This window comes from Bubalus kerabau, chromosome 4, assembly GCF_029407905.1.
Source record: "Bubalus kerabau isolate K-KA32 ecotype Philippines breed swamp buffalo chromosome 4, PCC_UOA_SB_1v2, whole genome shotgun sequence".
NCBI classification, from domain to species: Eukaryota; Metazoa; Chordata; class Mammalia; order Artiodactyla; family Bovidae; genus Bubalus; species Bubalus kerabau.
This window is the reverse complement of record NC_073627.1, coordinates 128,816,756-128,828,807: the sequence shown is the minus strand read 5'-3', so window position 1 is coordinate 128,828,807 and position 12,052 is coordinate 128,816,756. Positions and strand designations below refer to the sequence as shown.

Genomic DNA, 12,052 nt, shown 5'->3' with positions numbered 1-12,052 from the left:
TGGAGGTGTGAGCACTTCCCATCCTGACGTGCCCAGGCTCCCTGTAACAAAGCAGCCCAGAAGAAGGGCCATCCTCACAGTCTGAGAAATGAGGGAGAAGGTGGGGGACAGATTCTCTCAAACCGTATAGGTTCCTGAAGAATAAAGACTTCTGTATCTATTTCCTGAGGGTGCTAAAACCAGGCTCTGCAATCAGACCAGAGGAGTCCAGAGGTGAGCAAGGCAGGAACCCTGACCTCCAGCCTGAAATCTCCTCTCAGTCAGGATCTTGGCAGCAAGATCCCTAAATCCCTTCACTAAAGAGACTCTGGCAAAGAGATCATGTGCAGGGATGTGAGCAGGATGGTGAAGGACCCAGAGACTCATGACAGTAGGAGTCATTCCACCCCAAGGCCTGGAGTGGTAGAGGGGAGAAATGGTGTTTGCAGAGTCTCGTAAGAGCTGAAGCTGAAGCTACCTGCTGGAAGCAGTCATGGAGGGACCCAGACCCTGCCACAGAGATGATGCCAGAGCAGGACAGGAATGGGCAAGAAATACCTAACCTCTCCTGTCTTCCACCCTCCCATCTCCTGTGCTGCCTCCCTAGACTGAATCTAACCAGATGCTGAGAGCAAAGGAGACAGTACATTCCATGGAGGTCAGAGGCTGGAAATGAAGGGGAATTGCAATGGAGAAGAAACATCAGATTTCTCCCACAAAACCCTCCTGATCAGAGCTTGACAAACCCCTTCTTATTTATAGCTTAGAGGCGGAAATGAGAACCTGAAAGTCAGGAGCAGGCACGCTTGCTTCACTGCCTCATGCTTCTAGAAAGTTGTTGACTCTCACACTGACCCGGAGCCCCTTGGGCCCCCTTATCTCCGACAAATGTGAAGATCATTGTTCAGGTTGGAGACTATGTTCTCCATCCCCTCCAGCTCAGCGAGCTTATCCTGGGTAGCACCAGGATCTGCCCTGACACTAGACGTTCCCTTCATAAGTGTTCTGAGGACTTGAAAGAGAGTCAGCAGAAAGAGCTGTCTTCATGGATTTTCATTACACTGAAAATAACACGAGTCTCCAATTAAACACAGACCTTTTCCCTTCCCGTTGAATTTTCTCCTCTCCCCTAAGTCCTGCTCTAGTCTGGGACCAGCCACTGGAATTCAAAATCATCCCTAGAGAGAACTAACTTGGAAGCTCTAAGTCACTGGAAGAGGCACAGGTGATCCTTGAAGCAATGGTCTCAGTGACTTTGAAAGAAGAGGATACACACAAACCAGAGACCTGCCTGTCACCCTCCATGAGACAATGCTGCAAAGATTTGCTGATTTCAGTAGATTAGCAAAAACACATTGCTATCAGCCAGTTTATCTGTACTCAGCACAGATTCATCAAACCCAGTATTATTGTAATTTTTATATCCTACAATTTGCATGTTCCATTCCCCTAGTCAATGACTTCACATCACACTTACTTACCTCCAAGTCCCTCACATTCTTTACATCCCTCTCAAGAGGCATCACCATCATTCATTCATTTATTCAAGACATAATTTGAAACCTACTTTGTGAGTATATTTACGACCAGACACTGGAGCTTCAGCCGTAATAGAGACAGACTTGACCCCTGTCCCTGGGGATGTTTTCTTCATTATGCAGGCTTTTCCATCCTTGACCTCTCCCTGAGCACTGGCTCTGATGATCATATCACATTTGACCTTCAGTGATGATCTCCCCAGTCTGTGTCTAGTCCTTCCCTCCAAATCATGAGCTTCTAAAGAGACTGCACCTTCCTGTTTTAACCAGCATAACCAGCATAGCACCAAACATACGTGAGATTGGAATCCAATCACGATCTTTCAAGCAGCTGAAGTCAGTCACTTAACCTTGGTCTTATATGTATCATGGGAGACAGTACCTCAGGGTTTCCTGAGTTAATGAATGTGAAAGCACTTTTCAAACCACAAAACTCTAAGCACAGTAGCCCGACCACTCACAACAGTTAACAGAAAAGGAATTCCGTCCAGCCCTTTTGCAGATCAGGGTTGCAGTGTGCTCCCGGGTCTCTCTTAACCATTGGAGAGACAAAGCAAGTGCTGTCGAATCTGCCACCCCCACCCCTTCTCCCTGCAGTTAAAAGGCGGGTCAATTACCATTGGCTTATTTGTAATCATTATAGTTGTCTCGAGTTTTCTCTGCTGATTGCTTGGGTTAAGAAGCCCCTAATCAGTGGAAGAGGTGTGGGGGCTTGAGAGTGCCTTTTGTCTGCGGCCCCCATCCAGTCTTGCCTGGAAGCTGGGGGGAAGGGGGATGACAGGAAAGGGGTGCCCGTGGCACCCTTTCTGTCCTTGGTATGGTATCCAGAGACTTTGTGGAGCCTCGGAGGTTTTTCTGGGCTGACCTCTGAAGCAAGAGCTAGGGAGATAATCCCATTACAGAAAGGGACCCTGGAAATTTTGATTAATGTTGATGCATACCGTCAGTATTTCACCTTCACCAAGGCAGGTTTTTCTCACTTTTTTGACATGAAAACAGGCAGGTGGAGTCGTTTTGATTTGGGCTGCCTCGTTTCTTCCCCAGGGAAGCTGCTTCCTCTGGCTTGCATGATAATTGAATTTCACGGATGGAATCTTCCACATACTTCTCAATTAGGGATGTGTACAGGCAGTGAGATTTTTCAGGTGTTGATCTATGATTGTCACCCCCCTTTTTTTTTACCTTTAAATTAATCTTCTTAATTTCTGCCAGCTGTAAATCCAGTTTTGCTAAATAGCATTATTCTGACTTAAATGGTCTAATCTTTGTCGTAAACTGGGTACAGCTGAAAGTCGTGTATGTGGGAGCTTCCTCATTAATCACAGCTGACAAGAAGTCAGAAATTAAGAAACAAAATTGTCTCTGAAGGCAAAATGGGGAAGGATTGGGAAAAGCAGCCAACTTGGGGTGATGGCTGAGTTGGGAGGGCAGGGGTGAGTCCCCGATCCAATTGCATGGCCCTGGTTAAGTCTTTGTTCTCTTGGGGCTTCAGTTTCTACCTCTGGGGGAAAAAATGCAGGTGGGGATGAGACAGGGGCGTCAGATCAGCTCAGTCCTCCTGGACCTTTTCAGCTGCGACGTTCTCTGAATCTATACATGGGAAATGTCACCAAAGTGACATCTCGGTATTTAAATGCACAGCTGTTGTTGACTCTCAAGACTATCTAGAGGACCAACAGTCTCACTACTTCACCACAGCATTCTTCAAAATGAGGTAGGCAAGATGATTCTAGGTAGAAAAGGGACACAGACTTGAGTGCCCCAGGAGTGCTGAGTCCCTCTGGAGTCTTCCATCCCCCTGAGCAGAACTATCTGTCTGGCACAACACATCTTAAATGCCTTCCTAATGCTGGTACCCCTCCCAGGTTATCTGAGAAGGAGCATTCTCAGACCCAGATCCTCTGTTAGGCGGCAGATCCAGTTAGAATCCAACACTTGTTTGGTGGCAGTGTGTGTGGTTTGTTTTTAATCCATGTAGGGTAGAAATCATTTCCTTTTAAGACATATTTACTAGGGAGCTGATTTTGAAGAATATTAAGTTAATGCAGAAGTTGTGTGGCTATGGCAAAAATTAAAAGTAGCATGTGAATGTCTGCTTTTGCAGTCTCTGGAGAAGTATTTAGACTCTCAGCAGTGAACCAGGCACTCTTCAGGCCCTGGGAAGACAGGTGAGTGACACCTCTAGGCCCTTAACCTCCCTCCCAACCCTCCACGCCATATCTTGAGTGTCCAGGTTATGTTTCCGTTCCTTGCACAGCCCTCCATCCAGGCACTAATCCCGGAAACCGGCAACTTCATAGCCCTTGGATACCCAGGCTGTCACCACTCTGCCTGCCTGGTTGGGTGACCAACCACCTTGGGGGAGTTTCTGGAATGTAAGGCTTTCAGTTTTAAAACCAGGACAGTCCCAAGCAAGCAGAGACAAGCTGGCCCTCGGACCAGTGTTCTAGCCCAATCCTAAAGCAACGCTTCTCTCCACCTTCTCTGTCTTCCACCCAGTGGCTGCAGCTGCAGGTGAATCAGCCTCCCTTCCCCAGTCCCCTAACTGGCAGTTATCCAAATTCTGGTCTCTGCTTAGCACTGCCTGTCAGTCTTGTGTAACCCTCCCCCACACTCTCGAGAGCTGTTTCACACTTATCCCCCCCTCCCCAACACCCTCCACCGCCAAGTTTTCTCCACTGAGATGAGACCATGCAGGGCAGGAGCATCAACGACCACTCCTTACCTCCCACGGTACATGCATGCAGGCCTTCCTCCTCGCCCTGTCCTTCTGTCCTCCTTGCTCTCTCCTGTATCTGCAGTCACTTCTCTCCTGCTGGAACCTTCTCCTCAACTTGATAATACTCCTCTCGGTACCCTTGCACACCCTCTACCACGCCCTCTTCTCCTCCCGTTCCTATCAAATAGCTCTCAGGAGCTCTCTCCACTTCCCTGTCTCACCCTTTCTCATCACCCATCACATAGTTATTGAATAGAGGGCAACAATTATTTATTTAGTTCTAATTCAGTGGGTTTGTATCAATGAGGAATCAACCCAGTTGATAATCCTAAATCTCACAGATTCTAAGAAATTTCCCCATAACACACTAAGAATTGGTAGAGCTATAGGATTCGAAATTACATTTTTCTTCTCTTCACTCACTCTTCCACTTCCGCACTTGGGCTTATACCTCCTCTAAAACAACTCTCTCTGCACTTCTGATGCCCTGCTAATGGCCAATTCCAGTACCTTTGTTTTGAGTGTTTTATAGATATCAGCTCATTTGAGCAAAACTACATATGTGTTATTACAGTAAAATGATACATCAACCTAGTAAGATAGGTAATCTTTCATCCCCATTTTAGAGCTGAGGAAATAAGAACAGAGAGGTTAACAAACTTGTCCAACATCACACAGCTACATGTACCAGAGCAGATGATTCAGAAGTCTGTGCCCCTCACACTCTCCTCTGGCACTTCCCCGTTGCCTTCACTTCTGCTGTCCATTCTCTTCCTCCTAATCTTTGTCCCCAGCACCTGGGATAGGATCTGACACCCGGAGGGTGCTCAACAAATCCTTGTGGGCTGAACTAAGTGAACATCTGCGGCACACTCAGGAAAGTCACCATCCAGAGGTGGAAGATCACAGCAGTCACCAAGGTGTTGGAAAGTAAGCAGCACAGGCTCCGAGGACTCTGACACCAGTGATGAGAAATAACAGTAATGGTCATGACGACAGCGCCCACTATTTGTTGAAGTTCAATATACACCAAGAGGTATACGAAATAGTTTTTCTGTTAGCTCATTGAGTTCGAAACAACTCTTCAAGATAAGTACTATTCTTAAGCTCGTTTTACAGATCAAGAAAAGAAAATTCAGAGAGGTCCCCAGGGTAAAAAGCATATGTGGGGGACCCTCAGACAGACAGTGCAGTGGCTAGGAAGGCTTCCCAGAGGAGGTGTCTCCTGAGTAGGGTTTTGAAACACAAGTAGGAATTAGTCTACTGAAGAAGAGCAGAAGGGTATTCCAGGTAGGGAAGTGTCTGCAAGAGCTCAAGGTCATAAATGCATGTACCTAGTAGGGAACCTCAGATAGCTGGGTTGGCTGGAGGTCAGAGAATGATATGGGGAGTAGGAGAGGTGAGGCTTTCACAGGAGGCAGTGAGAAGAAGAGGGGAGCCTAGCAGGTCACAGGAATTCCTTTCAGCCTTGATGGGGCCTCTGTAGTATACACAGAACTGCAAAACTGTGATCATAGGCCTCTTGCCCACATCATCAGTAGACCTAGGGCAGGACTCAGGAATTTTGTGTGTGTGAGTGTATGCCTATCTTACTAATGCTCAAATATACTTAAACAGTTTTATTAAATATAATTGGCATACAATAAACTGTACATATTTTAAGTATAAATTTGATAAGGTTTAAGATCCACAACACACATGAAGCTGCCACAGTTAAGACAGAGAGTACATTCATTGTTCACAAAGGTTTCCTCATATTCTTCAAAATCCCTCCCTCCCAACCCCATCCTCACTGATTTGCTATCTGTCATTATAGACTAGCTTGCATTTTTTTAAGATTTTATAAATGGCATATAATAAATATACTTTTTTGTTTGGCTTCTTTCACTCAGCATAATTATTCTAAGATTCATTTTGAGATAGATACATGTGTTTATAGAAATAATTCATTCCCTTTTATTTCAGAATAGTGTTCCATTGTGTGACGGTACCATATTTTATTTAACCATTTACCAGTTGACGGATAAATAACATTGCTGTGAATATTTGCGTTCAAGTCTTAATAGGCGTGTGCTTTCATTTGTATTGGGTAACTACCTAGGAGTAGGATGGCTGGATCATATGGTAGATATAAGTTTAACTTTTTAAGAAATGCTAAATTGGGCTTCCCCGATGACTGATTAGTAAAGAATCTACCTGCCAGTGCGGGAGACATGGGTTGGATTCCTGATCTGGGAAGATCCCACTAGCTTCAGAGCAGCTAAGCCAGTAAACACAGCTATTGAGTCTGTGCTCTAGAGCCTCGGAGCCACAGCTACTGAAGCCCACATGCCCTAGAGGCTGTGCTCCACAAGAGAAATCACTGCAGTGAGAAGCCCGCACATAGCAATTAGAGTAGCACCACCCCGCCACAATTAGACAAAAGCCTGAGCAGCAATGAAAACCCAGCACAGCCAAGAATAAATAGTTTTTAAAAAACGAGAAGAAATGCCAAATTATTTTCCAAAATAGTAGTACCATTTTATATTCAAGCCAGAAGGTATTATATTCAACACCAATGAGTAATATCTCATTGTAGTTTTTAATTTGTATCTCCTTGATAAGCACTGATGATGAGCATCTTTTTATGTTTTTATTTGCCACCCCTATATCTTCTTTCATTGAGCATTTGTTCAACTCTTTTGTCCATTTTTAAGTTGGATTCCTAATTCTCATATTACTGAGTTTTGAGGGTTCTACATTCTGGATATAGGTTCTTTGTCAGATATGAATTACAAATATTTTTTCTAGTCTATTGTTTACCTTTTTGTTCTCATAACAATAACTTGATCAAGTCCTATTTATCAAATTTGCTTCTGTGAATTGTGCTTTTGGTGACATATTTAAGAAATATTTGCCTAATCCAAGGTCATAAAGATTTTGTCTTATGCCTCCTTCTAAAAAAATTATAGTTTTAGATTTTACACTTAGTTCTATGATCCACCAAATTAATTTTTGTATATAGTATAAAATATAAATCCATCTTTGGGGTTTTGGTCTTGTTTTAAAAAAAAATGGATATCCAGTTTTTCTAGCCTTTGTTAAATTTACCGTTTCTCCACAGCATTTCCTTTGTACCCTTGTCAAAAATCAGCTGTCAGTATATTTATATTTCTGTACTGTATTCTGATTCTTTATTCTGTCTCATTTATCTATTTACTTTGATGCCAAAATCATGATTTTTATTACTATATGTTTATAAGTCTTGCTTTCATGTAGAGTGAGCCCTCCAGTTTTGTCCTTCTTTTTCAAAAATTATGTTAGCTATTATAGACTCTGTGCATTTTAGTATGAATATTAGAATCAACATATCAATTTCTGCCAAAAAGTCCTGTTAGGAATTTGATTGGGGGTATGTTGCATTTATAGACCACAATTTGGAGAGAACTGATTTCTGAACAAAACTGGTTCTTCCAACTTCTTTTCTTTTTTAGGTTTTCTTTAATTTCTCTCAGTGATATTTTATAGTTTCCAGGGTACAGGTCCTTCACAACTTTCCTCAGACTTATTCCTAAGTATTTTATATCTTTTTATACTACAATTAAGTGGTAAGTTTTAAATTTTCTTTTTCCAACTGTTTGTTGCTCATGCATATTATAGAACACATTGTTGTTGTTCAGTCGCTAAGCTATGTCCAACTCTTTGCAACCCAATGGACTGCAGCAATCCAAGCTTCCTTGCTCTTCACTATCTCCCTCGATTTGCTCAGACTCATGTCCATTGAGTCGGTGATGCCATCCAACCATCTCATCTTCCATTTCCTCCTTCTCCTCCTACCCTGAATTTTTCCCAGCATCGGGATCTTTTCCAACAAGTCAACTCTTCAGGTGGCCAAAGTATTGGAACTTCAGCTTCAGCATCCATCCTTCCAGTAAACATTCAGGATTGCTTTTCTTTAGGATTGACTGGTTTGATCTTGCTATCCAGGGACTCTCAAGAGACCTCTCTAGCACCACAGTTTAAAAGCCTAAATTTTTTGGTGCTCAGCCTTCTTTATGGTCCAACTCTCACATCTGAACATGACTACTGGAAAAAGCTACTGTATAGCTTTGACTATATAGACCTTTGTTGGCAAAGTGATGTTTCTGCTTTTAATACGCTGTCTAGGTTTGTCATAGTTTTTCTTCCAAGGAGCAAGCATCTTTTAATTTTATAAATTGATCCATTATCCTGCAACTTTGCTAAACTTATTTAGTACTACTAGTAACTTTTTTGTAGATTCCAATAGATTTTCTGTATAGATGATTATATTGTGTGTGAACAGTTTTACATTCCCAGTCTAGATGTTTCATTTCTTTTCTTTGCCTGATTGCACTGGCGAAAACTCCAGTACAATGTTTAACAGAAGTGGTAAGAAAGGATATCTCTGTCTTATTCCTGATCTTAGTGAGAAAGCATTGTCTTTCACGATTAAGTACAATGTTAAAAATCTATTGAGATTTTATAAATGTCCTTAATCAGGGTAAGCAAGCCCTTTCATTACTTGTTTGCTGACAGGTTTGTGTTTTTTTTTTTTATCAAGAATGGATGTTAGACTTAGTCAAATTCTTTTTCAGTATTTATGAGATAATAATGTTTTTCTTTTTCAGTTTGTTAATATGGTGAATCACATTGATTAACTTTTAAAAATTAAACCAACCATGAATTTCTGGGGGAAAGCTTATTTGGTCCTAACAGATTATCCTTTTAATCTATTGTTGGATTCAGTCTGTGTTCATAGGGAATTATTGAACTGTTTTTCTCTTTTTTATAATGCCTTTGTCAGTTTTTGGCATCAGAGTAAAGCTGGTTTCATGGAATGAATTGGAAAATTTTTCGTCCCCTTTTTCCCCTACTCTTAAAACTTTTTGGAAGAATTTGTGTTAAATTGTTATTTTGTCTTTCATGAATGTTTTGTAGAATTCACCAGCATGAGAAAGTTTTTATAACTTGTAAATTCGTCTAGTCAAGGCTATGGTTTTTCCTGTGGTCATGTATGGATGTGAGAGTTGGACTGTGAAGAAGGCTGAGCACTGAAGAATTGATGCTTTTGAACTGTGGTGTTGGAGAAGACTCTTGAGAGTCCCTTGGACTGCAAGGAGATCCAACCAGTCCATTCTGAAGGAGATCAGCCCTGGGATTTCTTTGGAAGGAATGATGCTAAAGCTGAAACTCCAGTACTTTGGCCACCTCATGTGAAGAGTTGACTCATTGGAAAAGACTCTGATGCTGGGAGTGATTGGGGGCAGAAGGAGAGGGGGACGACAGAGTATGAGATGGCTGGATGGCATCACTGACTCAATGGACGTGAATCAGTAAACTCCGGGAGTTGGTGATGGACAGGGAGGCCTGGCGTGCGGTGGTTCATGGGGTCGCAAAGAGTCAGACACGACTGAGCGACTGAACTGAACTGAACTGAATTGAAATTCAATTTCTTCAATAGACAGATGGTTTTTCAGGTTAACTATTTCTCCTTGAGTAAGCTCTGGAAATTTGTGTCCTACAGGGAATTTGTCCAGTTCATCTAAGTTGTTGGATGTATCAGCATAAAGTTGTTCAAAATGTTCTCTTATCCTTTTATTATCTGGAGAGTCTATAGTGATACCACCTATTATTTGTGATGTTAGAAGTATGTATCTTTGCTCTATTTTCCCTGGCCAGTCTAACTAGAGGCTTATCATTCTTATTGATCTTCTCAAAGAAACAGCTTTTAGTTTCATTGATTCTCTCTATGTTCTACAATGTAGAATGCTTTTCTACATTCTGTGTTCTGGCCTGGAGAATTCCATGAGCTGTATAGCCCACGGAGCTGCAAAGAGTTGAACACAACTGAGTGACTTTCACTTTTCACTTTCTTTAGTTTATTTGGGTTTCATTTGCTCTCTTCTATTGCTATTATTAGGAGGAGTATTCAATAAATGTCATTTGGATTAAGTTGCTTAATAGTGTTGCTCAAGTTTGTCTACATTCCCACTGATTTTCTGTCTACCCATTCTATCAGTTTTTGAGATTATTTAAATCTCCAATAATTTTTTATTTTTCTATTTCTCCTTTTAGTTCTATTACTTTTGCTTTATGTATTTTCAAGCTTTATTATTACACACCTAACATTCAGGATTATATTATCTTGATTAATTGATTCTCTCTTATAGTCATAAAATGACCTTCTTTATCTCTGGCAATATTTTTTGCCCTGAAATATACTTTGATATTAGCATAATCTCTCTAGCTTTCTTTTGACTAGCATTAGCATAGACTTTCCCCCCCATCAATCTACTTTTAACCTATTTGTGTCTTTATATTTTTTTAAAAATATCTTTTTTGGACCACACCATGTGGCTTGTGGGATCCTCTAGTTCCCTGACCAGGGATCACAGCTGGGCCTTCACAGTGAGAGTGCAGGGTCCTAACCACTGGTGTTAGTTGCTCAGTAGTGTCCAACTCTTTGCAATCCCAGGGACTATAGCCCACCAGTTTCCTCTGTCCATGGGATTCTCCAGGCAAGAAAACTAGAGTGGGTTGCTATTTCCTTCTCCAGGGGATCTTCCCAACTGAGGGATCAAACTTGGGTCTCCTGCATTGAGTCATGTGAGATCTAGTTGCCTGACCAGGGATTGAACTTGGGATCCCTACATTGGGAACATGGAGTCTTAGCACTGGAAAGTCCCTAAACAGGCTTTCTAAATTGTCATGCTTAAGTTATGGTGTCTCAACCTCAGCACTGTTGATGTTTGGAGCCAGATCACTTCTTTGCTGTGGAGGCCATTCTGCACATTGAGGGATGTTGAGCAGCATCTCTGCCCTTCATTCACCAGGTCCAGTAGCATTCCTCCAACTAAAGACATGTCTGAACATTATGCAGTGACCCTGAGTGTTGACATTGCTCTGTGTGATCAGCCTTATGATGGGGGCAGGCCCATTCCTTGTGCCTGCCCCCAACCTTACCCCACCAGCCACACCATCTTTCTCTACTTCATTCATTCATCTCATTCATTCATTGTAAAATAAAAGACTAGAAGGCAGCTCTGTGGGACTGCTGTTCCTCAACCATGACTGAGCTGAGAATTAGCACAAATATTACGAAAAATATCTAAACTACGGTTGGCAAACTACAGTGAAAGTGAAAGTGTTAGTCGCTCAGTCAGTAAGTTCAGTCGCTCAGTCGTGTCCGACTCTTTGCGACCCCATGAACCTCAGCATGCCAGGCCTCCCTGTCTATCACCAACTCCTGGAGTTCACCCAAACTCATGTCCATTGAGTTGGTGATGCCATCCAGCCATCTCATTCCCTGTTGCCTTCTTCTCCTCCTGCCCTCAATCTTTTCCAGCACCAGGGTCTTTTCAAATGAGTCGGCCCTTCGCATCAGGTGGCCAAAGTATTAGAGATTCAGCTTCAACATCAGTCTTTCCAATGAACACTCAGGACTGATCTCCTTTAGGATGGACTGGGTGGAACTCCTTGCAGTCCAAGGGACTCTCAAGAGTCTTTTCCAACACCACAGTTCAAAAGCATCAATTCTTTGGCACTCAGCTTGCTTTATAGTCCAACTCTCAACTCACATCCATACATGACTACTGGAAAAATCATAGCTTTAACTAGATGGACCTTTGTTGGCAAAGTAATGTCTCTGCTTTTTAATATGCTGTCTAGGTTGGTCATAACTTTCCTTCTAAGGAGTAAGCATCTTTTAATTTCATGGCTGCAATCACCATCTGCAGTGATTTAGGAGCCCCAAAAAATAAAGTCAGCCACTGTTTCCCCATCTATTTGCCATGAAATGATGGAACCGGATGCCATG

General features: G+C 42.3%; 1 long non-coding RNA gene across 1 annotated transcript; it reads left to right on the top strand.

Annotated features, from left to right (window-relative positions):
• The first annotated feature begins 316 nt into the window (after positions 1–316).
• On the top strand, positions 317–10,197 carry LOC129650277 (uncharacterized). Its single transcript, XR_008713694.1, has 3 exons — positions 317–3,231; positions 3,622–3,685; positions 9,175–10,197. It is a non-coding gene; the product is annotated as an uncharacterized LOC129650277 (long non-coding RNA).
• Positions 10,198–12,052: the final 1,855 nt, after the last annotated feature.